Source organism: Bos grunniens, chromosome 7 (assembly GCF_055505025.1).
Source record: "Bos grunniens cultivar Pamir isolate PY7600 chromosome 7, Bosgru_T2T1.0, whole genome shotgun sequence".
Lineage (NCBI taxonomy): Eukaryota > Metazoa > Chordata > Mammalia > Artiodactyla > Bovidae > Bos > Bos grunniens.
The window spans coordinates 11,544,878-11,566,253 of record NC_141171.1 but is presented as its reverse complement, the minus strand read 5'-3'; the positions used below and the strand labels follow the sequence as shown (position 1 = coordinate 11,566,253).

The 21,376-nt window shown below is 49.5% G+C and overlaps 2 long non-coding RNA genes and 1 other non-coding gene across 7 annotated transcripts; 1 reads left to right on the top strand and 2 right to left on the bottom strand.

Annotated features, from left to right (window-relative positions):
• Positions 1-6,223: 6,223 nt before the first annotated feature.
• Positions 6,224-9,485, bottom strand: LOC147368387 (uncharacterized). 4 transcript variants are annotated; one of them, XR_015166627.1, is made up of 3 exons: positions 9,414-9,485; positions 7,672-7,762; positions 6,224-7,531 (listed from the first exon to the last, which is right to left on the bottom strand). It is a non-coding gene; the product is annotated as an uncharacterized LOC147368387 (long non-coding RNA). The 4 variants fall into 4 exon arrangements; XR_015166626.1 differs by lacking the exon at positions 9,414-9,485 and adding an exon at positions 8,605-8,725; XR_015166628.1 differs by lacking the exon at positions 9,414-9,485 and adding an exon at positions 7,953-8,538.
• A 6,080-nt stretch (positions 9,486-15,565) lies between these two features.
• On the top strand, positions 15,566-15,637 carry TRNAC-ACA (transfer RNA cysteine (anticodon ACA)). The gene has a single exon. It is a non-coding gene; the product is annotated as a tRNA-Cys (tRNA).
• A 733-nt stretch (positions 15,638-16,370) lies between these two features.
• LOC147368385 (uncharacterized) lies at positions 16,371-20,338 on the bottom strand. 2 transcript variants are annotated; one of them, XR_015166620.1, is made up of 3 exons: positions 20,248-20,338; positions 18,900-18,999; positions 16,371-16,867 (listed from the first exon to the last, which is right to left on the bottom strand). It is a non-coding gene; the product is annotated as an uncharacterized LOC147368385 (long non-coding RNA). The 2 variants fall into 2 exon arrangements; XR_015166621.1 differs by having other exon boundaries at positions 18,900-18,996; positions 20,248-20,305.
• Positions 20,339-21,376: the final 1,038 nt, after the last annotated feature.

The window sequence follows — 21,376 nt, the reverse complement described above, 5'->3', positions numbered from 1 at the left end:
AGGATAATTGCCTTATAGAATTTTGCTATTTCTGTCAAACCTGAACATCAATCAGCCATAGGTATACATATATCCCCCTCCCTTTTGAAGCTCCCTCCCATCTCCCTCCCCATCCCACGCCTAAAAATAAATAAAATTTTAAAAAGAGCATATTCATGAGCAGGTTATACTGGAACACCTAGGGCTTAATTCTCCTCTGTCTCCGGAGACCTGTGGCACCTGCACTTCAGAGTCATCTCATTGAGGGTTGAGGGAGCTGGGGTGTGTTCTTTGGTTGAAGGATGCTCACAGGGCAATGGATTCTCCGGAAAGGTTTGGTTACTCCCAGGCAGGTCTGAGCTGCCTCTGCAGCCAGAGGGAGCTGCCAAGCAGAGTTGCAGGTGCTGGTGATATGGAGCCGTTGGACCGACGTGCACAGTGCAATTTCTAAATGCCTCCCATCAACCCACACTCTTGTGTGACTCCTTCTCCTTGAGTGTGGATGAGGCTCTATGACTTGTTTTTAACCAACAGAATGTGACAAGGGCGGGAATTCCCTGGTGGTCCAGTGGTTAAGACTTTGCCTTCCAATGTACGGAGTGCAGGTTCGATCCCTGATGGGGGACCTAAGATCCCACATCCCTTGCAGCCAAAATCAAAACATAAAACAGGAGGAATATTGTAACCAATTCAATAAAGACTTGAAAAATGGTACACATTTTTAAAAAAATCTTAAAATAAAAAAGAATGTGGCAAAGGTGATGGGATATCCCTTCCACGTCTAGGTTACAAAAACTCAGGGACTTCCGTTTGGGGTTCCTTCTCACTCTCTCTTGCTCATTCTGAGGAAAGCCAGCTATCATGTTGTGAGCTGCTCCATGGAGAGGAGCTGAAGGAGGCCTCTGACCAATAGCCAGTGAGGGACTGAATCCTGCCAACAAAGAGTGAACTTGGACGTGGATCCTCCCCAGTCAGTCCTTCAGACGAGACCATGGCCACAGCCACCATCTTAGTTGCATCTGTGCGAGAGACTCAGAGCAACCCAACTAAGCCACACCTGGATTCCTGAGCCGCATAAACTGTCAAATAATAAGTGCATGCTGTTTTAGGCCACTAGGTTTGGGGATAATTTGTTATGTGGTAATGCTGAGTGCCACAGGGACGTGGGGGAAGGCACATAAACAGTGACTGGTGGGCCTTCCCTGGTGGTCCAGTGGTTAAGACCTGGAGTTCCCAAAGCAACCCTTAGTTGAGGAACTAGATCCCACATGCTGCAACTAAAGAGCATGCTGCTGCTGCTGCTAAGTCACCTCAGTCGTGTCCAATTCTGTGTGACCCCATAGACGGCAGCCCAGCAGGCTGCCCCGTCCCTGGGATTCTCCAGGCAAGAACACTGGAGTGGGTTGCCATTTCCTTCTCCAATGCATGAAAGTCAAAAGTGAAAGTGAAGTCACTCAGTCATGTCCAACTCTTAGCCGCCCCATGGACTGCAGCCTACCAGGCTCCTCCGTCAATGGGATTTTCCAGGCAAGAGTACTGGAGTGGGGTGCAGCAACAAAGATCCTGTATGTTGCAACTAAGATCTGGGACAGCCAAATAAATATTTTTTCTAAGATAGAAAAAGCATCATTAAAAAAAAAAAAAAAAAAAACAGGGCTCCCTGGGTGACTCAGTAGTAAAGAACCCACCTGCCAATGCAGGAGACATGGGTTTGATCCCTGATCTGGGAAGATCCCACATGCTGCAGAGCAATTAAGCCTGTGCGCCACAACTATTGAGGCTGTGCTCTAGAGCCTTGGAGCCACAACTACTGAAGTCCATGTGCCCTAGAGCCCATACTCCACAACGAGAAGCCACCGCAAGGAGAAGCTCACACACTGTAACTAGAGAAAAACCCCGTGCAACAACAAAGACCCAGCAGAGTCAAAAACAAATAAATATTTAAAAAACAAAACAGTAACTGGTAAACCATCCACTTGATCACTCTAGACTTCCCCTTCTCTCACATCTTATATCCAGTCCATTCGCAAGCCCTGTCAGTTCAAACTCCAAAATCTGTCTTGAATCCATATACGTTTCCCCACTTGCACTGCCACTAGCTCACGTCAAGCTAGCCTTGTCTCTTACTTTAATCAAAGCAGGAGTCCCTCCTCCCCATCAGTCTCCATCCAGCTGATTCTCTCCTGCTAAGAGGCTTTTGTATCATAAATCATACCCTGGCATACAGTAGGTGCTCAGTAATGATGGAGTAAAGTGTCAAGTCAGGCTAGATTGGATCTCGAATCACCCCCGGTCAGCCCCTTTCTCTTCCTGTACCTGCATAAGGAAGAAAATGATATAAGGGAAGAGTTCTTAGTCCACTGGTGCTGACCGTACGGCCCCTGGGGGCAGCTTGCTGGCCTCACATCTTTCTCCATGCACACACTCTGCCAGTGCTGCCCACTCATGTGTGGAACCAACACTCATTACGCACTTACTGTGCATCTAACTTCTGAGTATGGTATGATCTCACTCAAGGGAGTGAGAACAAAGCCGGAGGCATCAAACATCTTGTTTTCACACTGTATTACAAAGCAATAGTAATCAAAACAGTATAGTATTGGCACTAAAAAAAAGACACGTAGACCAGTAGGATGGAATCAAGAGGCCTGGAAGTAAACCCATACATATTTGGTCAACTAATATTTGACAAAGGACCCAAGAAGATTCAATAGAGAAAAGGTGAAAGTGAAAGTGAAGTCGCTCAGTCGTGTCCGACTCTTTTCGACCCCATGGACTGCAGCCTATCAGGCTCCTCCGTCCATGAGATTTTCCAGGCAAGAGTGCTGGAGTGGATTGCCATTTCCTTCTGCAGGGGATCTTCCCAACCCAGGAATCAAACCCGGGTCTCCTGCATTGCAGGCAGATGTTTTACCGTCTGAGCCACCAGGGAAGTCTGGTTCTGGGAAAACTGGATATTCACATGTGAAAGAATGAAACCAGATCCCTTTCTTATATCACTGGTGAAATGAACTCAAATGGATTAAAGGTTTAATCCTTCATATACACAGTACTGTATATCAAACAGATAAATAATAAGGACCTACTGTATACACAGGGAACTACTTGATACTCTGTAATAACCTGTATGGGAAAAGAATCTAAAACAGAGTGGATATATGCGTATGTATAACTGACTCACTTTGCTACATACCTGAAACTAACACAGAATTGTAAAACAGTTATGTGTGTGTGTGCTGTGCTCAGTCACTGAGTTATGTTGACTTTTTGCAACCCTATGAACTATAGCCCACCAGGTTCCTCTTGTCCTTGGAATTTTCTAGGCAAGAATACTAGAGTGGGTTGTCATGCTCTCCTCCAGGGGGATCTTCCCAACCCAGGAATTGAACCCACATCTCTTGCATTGCTGGTGGATTCTTTGCCACTGAGCCACCAGGGAAGCCCTAAAGCAATTATACTTCAACTTAAAAAAAAAAACATAATCCTTGAAATGATCCAACCAGGTAGGACTGCCACTATTCCCCATTTTACAGTCAGAGAAACTGAGGTACAGAGCAACAAAATCACTCACTTACAACTGATTCAGCCAGTCCTAGGTTGGACTGGGATTTGAACCCAGGTCGTTTTAACAGCAGCACTGGGGTCTTCACTGAGATTCAGCTTGTGTCACACATGTAAATTCTCTTGCTTTTGACCAGATGGACATTACTGAGTGCCTGTGCACCTAAAAGGAGTTACACCCCTTTGTTTTACCAGAAGATAGTTCTGTCACACTGGGCTGCATCAATGAAAGGCCATTTCTTGCTCTCAGGGAGGTTCTTGACTTGCTGGAGAAACAAGGACATCAATAGCCTTAAATTCTCAGTAATGACAGCAGCCACCTAACCCTGCACTGAGGCACTTGGAATGCATTAATTCTGCCTGGGGAGATTCTGGAAGGCTGGAAGGGCTTCGCAGTATGTGAAGTGATGCCATGTCCATGGGACAGAGGACCCCTGTTGTCCACGTTTATGCCTTGGGACTGCAGAGAGTGCTAAGCATACAAAAGCCAGGAGTGGGCAAAAGATTTGCTCCAAGTCATTGAGCTGAAAGGCTTCACTGGTGGCTCAGACAGTAAAGAATCTGCCCGAAATGCAGGAGACCCTGGTTTGATTCCTGGGTCAGGAAGACCCCCTGGAGAAGGGCATTGCTACCCACTCCAGTATTCTTGCCTGGAGAATTCCATGGACATAGGAGGCTGAAGGGCTACAGTTCATGGGGTCACAAAGAGTCGGACATGACTGAGCCACTAACACTTTCACGGAGCTGAAGCCACCACAATGAGAAGCTTGTGTACTGCAACAGAGTAGCTCCCACTCGCCACAACTAGAGAAAACGCATGTGCAGCCACGAAGACCCAGTACAGCCATAAATAAATAAATAGCAAAAAAAAATTTTAAAAAGGAATATATCATCTCACAGTTCTGGACATCAGAACTCTGAAATCAAGGTGTCAGCAGGGCCCCGCTCTCCCGGAGGTCTCTAGGGGATGCTCTCTCCATGCCTCTCCCAGCTTCTCGTGGTTGTCAGCCATCCTTGGCATTCCTTGGCTTGCAGACACATCACTCCCGTCTGTCTCCGTCACCATGTAGCATTCTCCCGTTGTGTGTCTGTCTCTTTCCTTAGAAGAAATGTATAATATAATTCAGTCATATTGGATTAAGGTCCCACCCTACTCCAGCATGACATCATTTTAACTACACACATCTGCAACAACCTTCTTTCCAAATCAGGTTACATTCAGAGGTACTGGGAGTTAGGACTTTAACATGTATTTTTTTTGGAGGGGGGGACACAATTTACCTTGTAACTCTCTCCTTCCCTTATAGATTGTTTCTTATCACCTCTTCCTGGGCTGCACAGGGGCCCAGTTAAATGCACACACTTCTCCATTTTTTTTCTTTTTTTAATGTTGCAGTGCCTGAGTCTCAATCTATATTTTGTTAACATAAAAATGTTAATAAACAGCTACCCTATCCCTGGTGGCTCAGTGGTAAAGAATCTGCCTGCCAATGCAGGAGACTGAGTTCAATCCCTAGGTTGGGAAGATCCCCTGGAGGAGGAAATGGCAACCCACTCCAGTATTCTTGCCTGGAAAACCCCATGGACAGAGGAGCCTGGCAGGCTACAGTCCATGGGGTTGCAAAGAGTTAGATATGACTTAGTGACTAAACAACAAAACCCTATCCTGAGTATTTTTGGAGATCCAGAAAAATTCAGTGTCATTATATGGGAATACATTGGGCTGCAAATATAAAAATACCTGAACAGCAGTGGCTTAAACAAAAAGTTGCCTTTTTGTCACCAGACAATCTGGAGTTTGGTGCTGCTGGAAACCAACGGCTAACACCACTTAGATTCCCATGGTCACCTAGATCCCTCTAGATCAGTTGTGTAATCTTCACCCCAGCTCGTTGCTGTTGTTAATCCCCATTTTATATATAAGGCAATGGCTGCTGCTGCTGCTAAGTCGCTTCAGTCCTGTCCGACTCTTAGCGACCCCATAGACGGCAGCCCACCAGGCTCCCCCACCCTTGGGATTCTCCAGGCAAGAACACTGGACTGGGTTGCCATTTCCTTCTCCAATGCATCAAAGTGAAAAGTGAAAATGAAGTCACTCAGTCATATCCGACTCTTAGCGACCCCATGGACAGCAGCCTACCCGCTCCTCCATCCATGGGATTCTCCAGGCAAGAGTACTGGAGTGGGTTGCCATTACCTTCTCCGATAAGGCAATGGAGGCTCATATAATAGGCTCATCCTCCCCTGAACCCCTCAGCCAACTTTGGCTTGGGTTTCATTGGCTAGAAATGTGTCACTCAGCCACACTTATGGCCAATGAGAAGCAAGGGAGGCTGGGCGGGAAGCAGAGGACAGGGAATCTGCCAACTAATCAGAGCAAATACTCTGTTAGCAAAGGAAGAAACCAAGAGTGTTGGAGGCAGTAAAAGGTATCTCTCATAATTCTCCCTGCTTCTAGATCTAGAATTATATATTATATACAATATTATATAATATACAATTACATATATAATACACAATTACATTGTGTACTAAGTATTAATACTAGGTATTATGTTTGTAGACTCACTGAATTACTGCAAAAAATAGTTAATAGCCCTTATTTCATGGAATCCTCAACATCTGTGAAGTACATGCTATTATCATCCCATTTTACAGATGAGAAAACTGAGACTCGGACAGGTCCAGTAGAACCTCTTTTATTCATTTAACAAACAAGTATTGAGCATCTATTAGATACCAGGTCATTTGAGTACTGAGAATAGAGCAGTGAATAAAACAAAGACTGCCCCCTGAAGTATTAGCCCTCAGGAGGGCATACATTCTAGTTGGGGGTGGGGCTGGGAGGGAAGGAGAGAGGGTACTCAAAAATAAGAGAAACAAAATTAGTTTTGGGAATACCACCTAGTGTGGGCCACGCACTGTTCTGAAGGTTTTCCATCTGCTAAGTCACTTATTCACCCAACAGTTGTATGAGACCAGTTTATTACTATCCCCATTTTAAAAATGAGGGGATTGAAGTTCAGAGAAGTTAAGTAACATGCCCAAGGTCACACAGCCAATAACTGTGAAGCCAGGGCCCTTGGGTTGCGGAGCCTAAGCTCGGGTAAGTAATATAATGCCAGGTGGTGATAAACGAGTGATGGCAAACAGCCTGGCGATGGCTTGGGAGGGTCCTTCTGAGGAGGCGGCACACTAGCACAGATGTGAGTAAAGGGAAGAGGGAGCCGTGGGGACATCTGGAAGGAACATCCAGTGGGAAGCCTAGAGGTAGGAGCGTGCCGGGTGTGTTTGGGATTTAGTGAGGGGCCAGTATAAGGGCTTCCCAAGTGACGCTAGTGGTAAAGGACCTGCCTGCCAATGTAGGAGATGTCAGAGACTTGAATTTGATCCCTGGGTCAGGAAGATCCTCTGGAGGAGGACATGGCAACCCACTCCTGTATTCTTGCCTGCAGAATCCCCATGGACAGAGAAGCCTGGTGGGCTACAGTCCACGGGTTCACAAAGGATCGGACACCACTGAAGCAGCTTGGCACACATGAGGAGCCGGTGTGGCTCTAGCAACAGGCCTAGGGTTCTTCTACCCAGTTTGCACATATGACCTTTCAGCATCATCAAAGTCTCATGACATAGGTTTTCAAAGCTACCCTCGTTTGACAGATGGGGACACTGAGGCTCTGAATGGTTAACCAAGCTGCCAGGGGCGGGGGTGGGGGGGAATACAGGCAGAAAGAGGTGAGGCCTGGATCTGAACCTAGGCAGCCAGATCCCACTGCCCAATCCCATGGGAAACAGTAGGGAGCAAGTGCCAGCAGGCTGGGAGGGCTGGCTGGAGGAGTGGATGTCACCAGGACCTAGAGGGGCTTGAGGAGTAGGAAGTGGGGTAGGGAAGGTGCTACGTGGAGCATAGCACTGGAATCCATCCCTGGGGGCAGTTCTTCAAGGGCAGATTTCCATCGTGGACCCAGACTCCAGTTCCCCCAGGCAGGATCTGCTTAAAGAAAAGGCAGGGATGTGAGCTTCATTAGTGCTTCGGAAACCCCAGGAGCCCCCGGGGGGAGGGGAGGGGGACAGAGGGGGAGAGGGGGATGAAAAGGGCCCGAGAAGGGAGCCATTCTAATTTTGGCACACCTGGCAGGGGGCACAGGGCCACTGAAAAGGAAGCAGCTGGGGCTGGCTGGGCAGGCCCCCGTCATTGTTCCAGCTGGATCCTCTGTCTGGGCTTCAAATGCAAAACCAGAGTAAGGGGGGGTGGGAGGGGGCGCCCATGGCCTTTGCTCCTCCTTTAGCAGACCAAAGGACCCTGGCGGCTTAGCTCTTTTTCCTAATTTAAAGATATTTTCAGGCGTTTGGGAGCTCCCCTATGGTGAAGCAGGAAGGTTGGAAGAGGGGGAGGGGGGCTTGAAACTCACCGTGGTTGCCACGGAGGATGGGGAGTAGGCCAGGAGCCGGGTGGTGGGGGTACTGGGGGGCATTAAGGGTGGGACACTTGGGAGGGGTGAGGCGTTCCATACTGTGACTTTGGCTCTCTTCTGCCGCAGTTTCCCCTCTCTGGAACCTCCGCATGCCTCTCCAGAAGGTAGGATGGATGTAGATGTACCCAAACCTCCTTCCCGCTAAGGGGGCTCTTTGGGGTCAACCCTGGAGGCCTTGAGTTGGGGGACACTGCGGGTATTGCCCCATGCCAGTCCCTGGGCAGGGCAGGATGCCCAGAGAGAGACGGATGGAGGAGGTTGTTCCCTCTTCGTTTGCCACCCCTGGTGCCAGGACAAGAGGGTTAGGAGACAGGCCAATGGGGTGCAGCCACCTCCTTGAAGGGGGGGCTCCTAGGCTGGAGTCTTGGGGTGGGGACAGTGCATAGGAACCAGCAATGAGCCGGCGGGGTGCCTGGGCTGGAGGGCGGGGAGGAGCCCCGCGACAGCTTGGGGTGGGGTGGGGTGGCCCTTCCCTCCGGTCCAGGCGCCGCTCTGCCTCCTGCTCCCATTTTCTTTCACTGCCTCCTTCCCTCGCCCCGCCCACTCCAGCTCACCTCCCTTCCCGGCCCCCGCCCTCCCCGCTCCTCACCTCCCCAGCCTGTCTCCCACCCCCAGCTCCGGCGTGCTCTCCTGTCACTCTCGGCGCCACCTCCTCGCGCGGCCTCTCTTTTCCCTCCTTCCGGTTCCCAGCCATCCTCGGCCCCCTCAGTACCGCCCTCCCCGCCACCCGTCCCCAGCCCGCCGGCCCTGCTCCCGCCTCCCCTTCGTTCTCCCAGCCCCTTCCCTCCCTCCCTCTCTCTCTCCTCCCTTCCTTCATCTCTGCCCACTTTCCCCAGCTGGAGAGAGGGCCGCACTCCCCGCTCCTGCCACCCCCTCTCCCTGGGCCGGCGGGCTCGGCTCCGCGCCCTCCCCTCCGCCGGGGCCGCCGCCATCTTGCAGGATGCCGGAGAGGAGCGCGTGCGGTCGAAACAATACATCTTTTATGAAGCGCCTCCTGCCCCCGGCCTGGAAATCTTACATTAACGCGGCATTGATTTCCCTCGGAATGGAGGGCCCTTGGCCCCCCTCCCCGACCACCACCCGGAGGCTTGGGCTCTTAAGGGGCAGCCCCCGCAGGCGGGCTCGCTCGGCCGTGGGGGGCGCCGGGGACCCGGCAGCCAGCCTTGGGCGTTGATTCCTAGAAGAAGGGGTTTCGGGCTTCTGGTTTTCTAGTAACTCCTGAACTGAAGGAGCCCCTCGTCGGCATTGGCCGGAAAAGGCTCTGGAGATCCTGGGTTGCCCCTGGGACCCGCTTTCTGCTGCCACGCCGTCTGGGACACGCCCGCTCCCAGAACCCGCTGTGCCGCCTCCTCCCCTCCCGGCCCAGTTTCCTTCCCCTCTTCTCTTCCATCTTGCTACCTCACTCCCTTCCTTTCCGTTTGCTGCCTCCCTCCTCGTCTCTCGTCTTCTCCCCGTACCCACCTCCTCGTGCTGACTGCTCCCTCCTCCCACACCCCCTTCCCTGCGTGCTAATGACCGCGAAGCCGGCAGCTCCCCGGCTGTTTCCGGGGGAGTCTAGTTTGCAGCCAGGGGAGATGCTGGAGCTATTGGGGGTTGGAGTGGGGGGAGAAAAATTATACACATAAATCTAGGATAATGACGTTGGTGCTAATGGGGCTGGCAGCCGCAGCGCCCAACCTCCTCCTCCCCACAAGGATCGGGCGGGACTTCCAGGGTCTCTGACGACCCATGGCCCCTGTCATCTCTAAATGGTCTACACTGGCTGTACGGGGTCCAGACTAGTTTGGGTCACCTCTCATACGTCTGGTCACTGGGTCTCCGTTCAATTTGTAGCTTGCTGCTTACCAGCCCTGCAGTCCAGGGACAAGCAGGGTCCAACTTAAGGACAGGTAGATTTTCTGGGTCTGAGGCCCCCTCCCGTACCCCACCAGCACCCTGGATCCCCACCTCTGGGTCTCCTGAGGTCACTCCGCCCAGAACCTGACATCTTTCATATAATTGACAAGTCAGGCTTGAATTTTCTTCCCTGTTCCCCATTTCTGAGCTGTGTGACCTTGGGCAAGTCACTTGACCTCTCTGAGATTCTGTTCCCTCCAAATTGTGGATGATAATGTGCATGCATGCTAAGTCGCTTCAGTTGTATCTGACTTTTTGCGACCCTATGGCCGGTAGCCTGCCAGGCTCCTCTGTCCATAATAACCGGCTTCAAATAGAGCCTGAATTCACTTACTTCTTCCCATTTCTGTGTCCCACACCCTTGTCCTGTCCCTGTCAGGATTACTTGGCTTATCACAGTTGCCTCTGCCTTGAACTCCCTGCTTCAACCCTCTCTGCTGTCAGGACTGAGTATTCAGGACGCTGTAGTCCATCCCCACGGCTCTTAGATTCAATCTAAATCCTTCACTCAGCCTCTTCTGGATCGCTCTCCCATTTCTTACTCCACTTCGGCCCCACTGAGCCTTTGTGCTAGCTGTTCCCCCACCTCTGGAGGCGCTGTTCCCCCTAGATTTTACATAGCTGGTTTGACTTTCATCTTCAAGCCCCAGCTCCATCTCACCTCCATGGGATCTTCCCCACCACCCCAGTTGCTCTCCATCCACCACTTTTCCAGCACCCTCCGCCCTCTGATCCTGCCTTGGTTTTGTATTTTCATGTGTACAGTATGCCTCACCACTTGCCACTGGAACACAGTCTCTTTTTAGACCCTGACTCCTGTTCTCATTGTGTCCAACAATTTCTGGCACCTGTTTGATTTTCAGATATGTGTTGAATAAGTAAGTTAAATAAATAAGAATGTTGTGACTATTTAAGGGTATGACTGATGTAAATAGGAGATCCTGGGTTCGTATCCCAGCAGGACCTGTTGATTTTGAGCTTCCCTGGTGGCTCAGATGGTAAAGAATCTGCCTGCAGTGTAGGGGACCCAGGTTCTATTCCTGGGTAAGGAAGATCCCCTGAGGAAGGAAATGGCAACCCACTCTAGTATTCTTGCCTGGAGAATTCCATAAACAGGGAAGCCTGGAGGGTTACAGTCCATGGGGTCCCAAAGAGTTGGACACAACTGAGCAACCAACACTTTCACTTTTCACTTCACTGATGTAAAGTCCTTGACATATCACAGATATTCAATAAAGCAGGGCACCTGCTTTCTTCATGATGATGGAACTAGGAAAGGATAATCTTGTTCTTGTGGTCACTCCCAGCCCAAAATCTGGGGAGAAAATTCGGAGTAGGACATGTTCTTCCAGAAGGAAGAAATTTGCAGGAGGAGGAAGGGACGACAGAGGATGAGATAGTTGCATGGCATCACCGACTTGATGGACTTGAGTTTGAGCAAGCTCTGGGAGTTGGTGTTGGACAGGGAACCCTGGTGTGCTGCAGTCCGTGGGGTCACAAAGAGTTGGACACTGAGCGACTGAACTGAACTGAACTGATATCTGACAAAGGACTCATATTCGGAATATATAAAGAGTATCTACAAATCAAGAAAACCAAACTGATAGCAGAGTTGAAATGACAGTTATCAAAATGGCCAATAAGCTTTTGGGAAAATGCTTAGTGTCATTGGTCATCACAGAAATGTAAATAAAACCACAATGAAATATCAGACTCACCAGAATGGCTAGAATGAAAAACTGCTAATGCTAAGTGTTGTTGACAGAATGTGGAGAAGCTGGAATCTTGATGCACTCTTGGTGGGAACGTGAAACGCTATAACCACTTTGGAAAACTAGCACTATCTCCTAAGACTACACGTAACACCTGCCTTACTACCCACCAGTTCTACTCCTGGGTACTTACCCAACAGACATGTGAACTTGTGTTTCCCAAAAGACACATATAAGAATGTTCATAGCAGCTTTAGTCACAGTAACCAATTATTGCGAACAATTCAAATATCCATCAACAGTAGAGCAAGGAAACAGTAATCCTTACAACAAAATACAACAATAAAAAAGAACAGGCTAATAACACCAGAGGTTGAACATAACATGAAAGACACAAGATACAGAAGAGGACACACAGTTCCACTTACATGAAGTTCAAGCACAAGTAAAACTAACCCGTGATGATAGAGTCAGATTGGGGAATACTGAGTTTCAGGAAAGGGCGTAAGGGAACTTTCTGGAAGAATGGACCTGACCTCTCCTGAGCTGGGTGGTATAGACACACAAAAATTCATCAAGCTGAAACAACATCTGATCACTTTACCTTATGCAAATTATACCTCATTCAAAGGGAAGAAAAGGAAAAGAGCAAAACAAAAGAAAAAGTCCCCTAGAGCTATAAGTGACCTATATGCTGAGTGAATCCTGCCTGACACTTCCCTCCTCAGATGTTTCACAACAGTCTTTGGTGCAGACAAAAGTTGGAAAATTTAAGCAGCTGCCCCAGATTCAGGAGTGGGGGCCGAGGGTGGGAGTGCCTCTCCCCCGTGTCCTGGGACTTGGACTTCTAGTCTCCACTGGCCCTGAAGAGTAAGTGGTCCAGTCTCAGAGCAAAAGAAAGCTCTTAAAGTTTCTTTTCTACCCTTCAACTTCTCCAGCCCAAGCTGTGGGTCCAAGCAATGTTTCTGTACCAGAAACTGCTAGTGAATCTGGTTGCTATGGCAATGGGGCCACGAGGCCCCCAGGAACCATTGCTTCATCTCATCGCATGGCGGGGGTGCTTTTCCCCCATAAAAGTGAAATGAGAATCAGGAGAGGAGAAGCCCCCTTCCTCTGATCTTGAAAAAGATGCTTCCCCCTACCAGTTTTGCCCCAAACCCCTCCCTGATTTGGCAAGAAAGGTCTGAGTGGAACTCAATGGTTAAGAAGGGAGAGGAAGGGGACTTCCTGTTGGTCCAATGGCTAAGATTCCAAGCTCCCAATGCAAGGGCCCTGGTTTGATTCCTGGTCAGGGAACTAGGTCCCACATGACTCAACCAAATGTCCCGCAAGCTGCAACTAAGACCCAGTGCAGCCAAAAAAATAAATACTTTTTTTTTTTTTTTTAAGGAGAGGGATGGGTACACGTGGTCCCTGGGTTATTATACTAGCCACCCACCGCCACCCGCCACCAGCTCCAAGAAAATATAGTCTTTCTCCAGCTCTGACATTCCTCCATTTGTTCATCTGTTCTTTTCCATGGGAGTTATGGGGTTGTGGGTAGAAAAAGCACTGCATTTGGTAAAGGAAGGTCAAGGGTCCAGCAGCCTCACTGTGGGGCCTCAGCTCATTCTTTAACCTTCCTGTTTCCACTTTCACAAAACTGAATCTCTAAATCCTACTTTATAGTGTTATTGTGAGACTTAAGTGGATTAACACGGGAAAAGCGATTAAACAACTTGTAGCACACAACTGTCACTCAATACGTCTATTACCGTTTTTATGGTCCCGGTCCTTTTATGTGTAATGATGTAGCGAACTCTCACAGTGACTTTGTGGCATAGCCATGGTTATACCCATTTCATGGATTAGGGAACTGAGGTTTGAGCACTCTTGGAAATGAGAGCATTCCCCAGACTCTTAGTAATCCTGGACCCTTGAACCACCCAAGCTGACAGCTCTAAAATGGACCCATGGCCCCCCACTGAGGGTACAGAGAAGGGCTGCCTGCCCTCTGCCTCCTTCTCACTTCCTGTATGTTAAGAGTCACAGCTGCTTCAGGACTTGTGTCTGGATGGCTTCCTGATCCTGTCCCTTGCTCATTTACATTCCAGAGGGGATATGTGAAAGTGAAGTCACTCAGTCGGTCCGACTCTTTGCGACCCCATGGACTGCAGCCTACCAGGCTCCTCCGTCCATGGGATTCTCCAGGCAAGAATACTGGAGTGGGTTGCCATTTGCTTCTCCAGGAGATCTTCCCGACCCAGGGATTGAACCCGGATCTCCCGCATTGTAGGCAGACACTTTACCATCTGAGCCACCAGAGTTGACTCTTAAACAACCAGGGGATATGAGGTAGGATAAATTAGTTCCCATGTGGCCTTCAAGACCCACTTTCAGGACTCCCCAGGTGGTCCAGTGGATAAGACTTCAGGCTCACAATGCAGAGGGCCTGGGTTCGATCCCTGGTCAGGGAACTATATCCCACATGGCTTTACTAATTCATATGACACAGCTAAAAGATCCTGCATGCCTCAACTAAAGATGCCATATGCTGCAACTAAGACCCGGCACAACCAAATTGAAAAAAAAAGACCCACTTTCATTCCCCTCCATCCAGCCTGGGATGTTGGAGTGGATTGGAGTCTCCCTGGTCCTCTGGCTTCCAGTGGATTCAGGAGGTACCCAGTAGGTGATGGTGGATGGGAGAGGCGGGGGGATAGCTCTAAGCCTGTCCTGCAAACTGGTCACTCCCCTGACCAGAAACCACTGCTCCCAGGGGTGGTAATGGTTCCCCAACCTCACCGGGCCCCAGGTTGCATGAAGGAACTTTTCCGACAGCTTCCTTAAACTTTTTTTTTTTTTTTCAGCTACACCATGAGGCCTACAGGATCTTAGTTTCCCAACCAGGAATTGAACCCGTGCCCCCTGCAGTGGAAGCTTGGAGCCCTAACCACTGGACATCCAGGAAGGGCCTTTCCTGAATCTTTATAACAGACCTTAAGTCTCATCCCTAAATTTCAGAGTCTGCTTTCCATGCGGTTGTTCAGCCGCTAAGTCATGTCCGACTCTTTTCGACCCCATGGACTGCAGGACGCCAGGCTTTCCTGTCCTTCCAGTGGGGACCCTAACCAAAAAGTCTTCTTCCTCTTGAACTTTCCTCTTACCTATATTTAGGGAGAATTTTTTTAATATTTGGCTTTTTTCTTATTACAGTCAGGAAACATACTCCGTGTATACCAGAAGACAATAAATTCTGCCCAAACTTCTGGCCTTGAGGAAATCACTGTTGATCTTCAGGTGTTTATCCTTTTAATCTTTCTCAGGGCAGGATTTGGGGTTAGACAGAGCTGGGACTTGTCCCAGCCTGACCACTGTATGCTGGGCGACTTTGGGGAAGTTTCTTCACTTTTCTGAGCTTCCATTTCCTTCTCTATAAATGGCATTATTACAGTACCCATTTCATTCAATTGCAGGGAGGTACAAATGCCCTGGAGCTGATAGATGTCAGCTCTTGTTACTTATATCAATGTTATAGGTAGTTTTTCAAATCCCCATTAGGCTTTCTGTAAATAACAGGATCTTAGTCCTGCTTTTTGTGGCGGAAACAAGTTCTGATCTTGTTCAATAGCTCTCCTCAAACCTCATAAGGTTGTTCCTAGGCTGCCATGCTTTTTGAGATTTTGTGTCTGTTTTCGTAGTTTTCACACTGGCCTCCTCAAAAATTCAAGTTAATATTTAAGTGACAAGCACCATGCTAGACACTTGAAAGATACACCTTTCAGTAACCCTTATGATAACCCATTTTACAAAAGAAGGAATCCAGACTCAGGCAAGATTTCCTCCCGTCTCTTGCCTTCATCACTGTTGGTTTGTCCACCTTGATTAGTTCCCTTCGCTCATTTAACATAACCAACTATTATGGTAGTTATTATTATGTCTAAACTATGAGTAAATGTGACTTCCCTGGTAGCTCAGATGGTAAAGCGTCTGCCTACAATGCAGGAGACCCGGGTTCGATCCCTGGGCTGGGAAGATCCCCTGGAGAAGCAAATGGCAACCCACTCCAGTACTGTTGCCTGGAAAATCCCATGGACGGAGGAGCCTGGTTGGCTACTGTCCATGGGGTCGCAAAGAGTCAGACACGACTGAGTGACTTCACTATCACTGCTGCTGCTGCTGCTAAGTCGCTTCAGTCGTGTCCGACTCTGTGCGACCCCAGAGACAGCAGCCCACCAGGCTCTGCCGTCCCTGGGATTCTCCAGGCAAGAACACTGGAGTGGGTTGCCATTCTATGAGTACATAGGCTATATGTCAGGGCCACAACCATGAGTCCGATTCATCTCCACTAAAAGATACTGACCACTCACCCCATGCTGGTCTTTATGCTTCTCAAGGTAAGATTAATGGGATCCCCATCTTCCTGGAGCTTATAGACCTTCTGGGCTATGTGCTTTGGCTGGTAGTACGTGGTTCATTGCCTAGCTACTTTTTCCTTTCATCTGGATGCTCAGTTGACTTCTAAGTGGTTAAAGGTGCCATAAAAATGACTGGGGACGATATGGTGGTGTTATTGGTGTTACCTTGTCTAGCAGTCTGAGCAGGTCAGGGGATGCGGAGAAAGTAAAAGAAACTGTAGTTCACAAGGGTGGGGGCCCAAGCTTTGGTTCCCAAGGGCCTGGATTTGAATCCCAGATTCATCACTTTTTTTTTAAATTAATTATTTTCATTTTTGGTTTCACAGGTGTTTGTTGCTTTGTGGGCTTTCTCTAGTTGCCTCGAGTGGGGGCCGCTCTCTGTTGTGGTGCCCTGGCTTCTCGTTGCGGCAGTTTCCTTTGTTGTGGAGCACAGGCTCTAGGCGCATGGACTTCAGTAGCTGCAGCGTGCAGGCGCAGTAGTTCCGGTTCAAGGGCTCTAGAGCGCAGGCTCAGAAGTTGTGGTGCGCCGGCTTAGTTGCCCTGCGGGGTATGGGGTCTTCCCGGGCCAAGGATAGAACCCGTGTCCCCTGCATTGACAGATGGATTCTTAATCACTGGACCACCAGGGAGTTCAGTTCAGTCGCTCAGCCCTGTCCAACTCTTTGCGACCCCACGGACTGCAGCACGCCAGGCTTCCCTGTCCATCACCAACTCCTGGAGCTTACTCAAACTCATGTCCACCGAGTCGGTGATGCCATCCAACCATCTCATCCTCTGACCACGGAAGTCTTCATCATTTACTGGTGATGTGACCTTGGACAAGCTCCTCCACTTTTCTGTGCCCCGTCTGAAAAGTAGATGTGTTAGTGACTGCTCCCAGATTGTGGTCAGAACTGTGTGACAGGTAGCGGCACACAGCAAGCACCCAATAAACGATAGTGACTATTCGGATGATTCCCTCCAGACTACCCCAGGAGCATACCTGGATGGAAGACCCAGATTCCAAACCGAGGGCTGGTGTGGAGGAGTAAGGAGGGAGCCGGGACTCCAGCCCTCGTTTTGGGGGCTGCTTGAGTACTTGGGTGGGGGTGGGGTGGTACTCCCGCCCAACCCCTGCAAGCCTGTTAATTACCTCTCAGGGTCACGGGTCTTAACGAGCCCCTCCAGGGGATCTTGGCCCAGCTCTCTGTATATTGATCTCATCTAATCTCTCAGCAGGTGGGCGGGTCTCTAAATCCTCCTTAACTCTCCTTTCCTGCCCTTTCTGGGCAGGGAGGCCCCAGGCAGGGTTTAGCTTGCAGGAATCAAACCTGGGAAGCCTGGGAAGCTTTGAGGTGGGGGGAGCTTCTCGGCCCCCTGTAACAGAGGAGGGGCAGTGTGGTGTCTCTCTCTCTCTCTCTCACACACACACACACACACACACGTGTGTGTGTGTGTGTGTATGTGTGTGTGTGTGTGTATATATATATATATATATATATATATATATATATATATATGAATCCCCCTGGGAAGGGCAGGCAGGCACTTCTTTCCCTGTACCTGCTAGCATGCCAGGACACTGCCTGTTCCTCTCCCCATCTGGGAATCCACCGATGTGGCTACAAAGCCCAGGTAAAGGGCCCCTCCTGGTCAGGCTGGCCGAGGCCTCCCACCGTTCCCACAGGGGCTGGATAACTGGCAAGCTGCACTTCTCTGGTGCCTCCTTGAAGCCGAAGCTGCTGGAGGAAGCCTCCCGGCCCAGGAGCTGCCTGGCTGGGCCCTGTTGGTGTAATTAGGCTGCATCTGTGGAGGGCGCCTGGACTTTCACTAGAGTGGCCAGTGCTTTTCGAGCCCTTGGGTGATGGTGACCTTTTGGGGGGGGGCTACCTGGATGCCTAAGAGGCCTCAGTTCCCACTTTGGAAGGGAGCTCTGGTTGGATGATGGTAAAACCAGTACCTCTGCGTGATTGCTGCTCTCAGGGGCTGGGTTGAGGGGGAAGGTTGTGGAAGGCTGGTGGGACACTTTGGGGGCTAGTGGGGGACGCAGGGGCAGCCTCAGAGAGGCAGGCTGGTGACATTTTTAGAATATTAATTAATTAATTTTATTTTCTGGCTGCGCTGGGTCTTCGTTACACAGACTTTCTCTAGTTATGGTGAGTGGGGCTGCTCTCTAGCTGTAGCTCTCGGCTTTCTCATGGCTGTGGCTTCTCGTTACAGAGCTTGGGCTCTAGGGCACCTGGGCTCCAATAATTGGAGCTCGAGGGCTTACTTGCTCCTCGGCACATGGGATTTTCCCGGAGCAGGGATCATATTCGTGTCCCCTACATTGGCAGGTGGATTCTTAACCACTGGACCACTAGGGAAGTCCCTGGGGACATTTTTTTTTTTTTTTTCCTGGAGACATTTTTTCAAGCTCCGTAGACAGAGCAGCCTGGATTTGAATTCTGCCTCCATCCCTTTCTGCTGGCAGACACTGAGTGGGTGACTTTGCCTCTGACAGCCTGTTTCCTTACCTGTGATCTGTCACTTCCTCTATTTGGGTTGAGAACTGAGTGAGTGAAAGGACTCGGTTCCAAGTGAATCAAGAGAAAAGGATGTCAGTCAGCAGATACATGAAGGACAATGCGGGGTATGGCAGACTCCTAACTCTCCCAAAGGTTCAGGGCTGCCGACAGGAGCACTTGCCCTTGCCCAGGGAGCATGGATGATGTGGGGTGGGGTGCGTCTCTGTAGGATTGGGGGATGCCTGTTGGCCCAGGGCAGGCTCCAGCTCACCTTTCCCAGCCCAGAATACATGATGGAACTCTATGGTCTTGTCCAGGTTCAGGATCAGGCACAAGTATGCCCTGGCCTGGACCTCAGTGATTGGACATCCCTGGGATACACCTGGTGCATACCTGGAGCGTACCTTCCAGGCTTCCGGCCACTAGTCCATCTTGATCCTGCTCAACCAGTGTCAGAAGGACAACAGGCATCTGAATGGAATCACTTTTCCTGCTGAAACACAAAATTGGGAACACGCACGGGGTGCTCACTACAGGCCAGGCCTGATCCTCAGCACTTCACACTCATTATGGACTCACAACCGCCAGTGCTGCTGGCCAAGAATGGTGCTTCCTGCCCATCCTGTGGGTGAGGTCATGTGACTAGTTCTAACCAAGGAGCTGTGAGTGAAACTGACACATATTATTCCCATGCTAGAGCTTAGGGACCCCATGGACTGCAGCCTACCAGGCTCCTCCATCCATGGGATTTTCCAGGCAAGAGTACTGGAGTGGGGTGCCATTGCCTTCTCCGAATTGCCTGTGCAGGAACTTCCAAAGCTCTTATGTCCTTCTGGTGTGACAGCCAGAAATGTTCCAGAATGTGAATGCTCCACTAATGACTATGATGTGCAAAGCCTCCCCTCAATGACCCAAAATAGACATAAAACATGAGTGAGAAATAAACTTTGTGATTTTCAGCCACTGAGACACTGGGTTTTTTTGTTTCTGCAGCTGGGCCTAGTCTTGCCTAATGGTTTGAAATTATACCCCCATTTTACAGGTAAGAAAACTGAGGCAAAGTTTAAGTCACTTGCCCTCAGTCACACAGCTGGTAAGAGACACTGTCAGAGACAGTGTCTTGGCAACCTGACTCCAGGGACTCTGCTCTGATTTCTAAACTGTCTCTCTGGGTGAGATGCAGTCATCCTGGGGACCAGGAATGTATGGAAAGTTCATAAACCACAGTGGATTCTGGGTGGGGTTGTTTCCTCCTATCCTGTTTCCTCTGATTGTTTGGGGATTTTCATTTCTTTCTCTCATGAGCACTAGCTCTCCTGGAAGGTTTGGCTCTATCACATCCTCTGGGGGAGACACAGGAAGCTGGGTAAAAGGACAGGGAGCTTTCTCCTCCCCAGTCCTCACTCAGAAAGTTTAATTCATTTGGCATAAACTTGACCATCTGGGGGCCCAATCCTTCCAGTCCTAGCAGACCTCCACTGCCTTCCCCACCTCCTACACCTTCTTGTGGGATCCCCAACCCTTCCTCTATTGCTGCCTGTACGAGCTGGTGATCAAGTATTACAGGGGAGAAAATTCCCAAGGCCAGAGAGCAGAGCTCTGAGCTGAGGTTTTAGAAATGTCCTTTCACCTCTTCACCCAGCCTGCTTCCCTTCCTCTTCCAGGGCCTGCGAGGTCCTCCTGAAGCCCCCAGAGAACCAGAACCATGCCCCCACCTGCCCTCAGAGATTCCCAGGGATACCTAGCCGGGCAGGGCTCAGGACACCTCCATGCAAACCTCAGCAACTCCTGCCCTGACCAGTTAACTCAGTACTTACTCTACATTAAATACCAATTGGGCCAATTTTCTGCTGTAATTAAAACCTCAGCAGATGTGTTCCCTGCTCATCAGTGATGAGTTTATTAACGTCCAGCTCTGAAGGAATGTGGGGCAGGGAGAAAAACAGAATGGGGCTTGCTCTGGGACTGGGAGAGTGGATGCTGGGAGAGGTTGAGTTTGAAACTGTTCAGTCTCCTTGTTTGGCTCCAGGCAGGGGGCAGGCAGCCACGTTTATGAAAGTGTCTGCATCTCTGGGTTTTCTGTTTCTACCGTGGAAACTCGGAAATATCTGCCCTGCCCCTCTTATCTGCTGCAAACCTGGGCCTGCTGTATATAACGGATCCTTTTTTGAAAATCACATTTTCTTGACTACTGACAAACAGTGTGTCTGGAACCTATAAACACAGCCCCTTATAGCTCAGCAATCTGGGCTTGTTTGTTATGTAGTATAACCTAGGCTGTCCTGACTACTACATATTATAGCTCCACTTACAGACAGTGAAACTAAGGTCCAGTTTGCTTACTAATATAGGAGAGACCAAGATAGTTCTTGCCAAGGGAGCCTGGAGACAGACCTCTGAGTTGGATAAGAGAAGCAGGCCAGGCTAGTCCTCAGCTCTGCTCAAGGTGAGTAGTTCATGACTGCTAGTGGGTTGGAAGCTCACTGCTTAGTACACTCATGGCAGCTCAAGCAATCGGCTCCTTCTGATCATCAGAGAACACCTGCACAGTGGAGCACGATTCAGCCCCAAGAAGTCACTCTACTTTTTTTTTTTTGTAATTAGGAGATTTTATTTTTTAGAGCAGTTTTACATTTATAAGACAACTGGATGAATAGTGCAGACAGTTTGCATATCTCTCCTGCCAATTTCTCCTATTATTAACATCTTGCATTGCTGTGGTACATTTGTTGCAATTGATGAACCAATATTGATTACTAACTAAAGTCCACAGTTCACATTAGGCTTCACTCTTGCAAGATGTCACAGATCCACCATGAAAGTTTCATACAGAATAGTTTCACTGCCCTGAAAGCCCTCCTGTGCTCCAC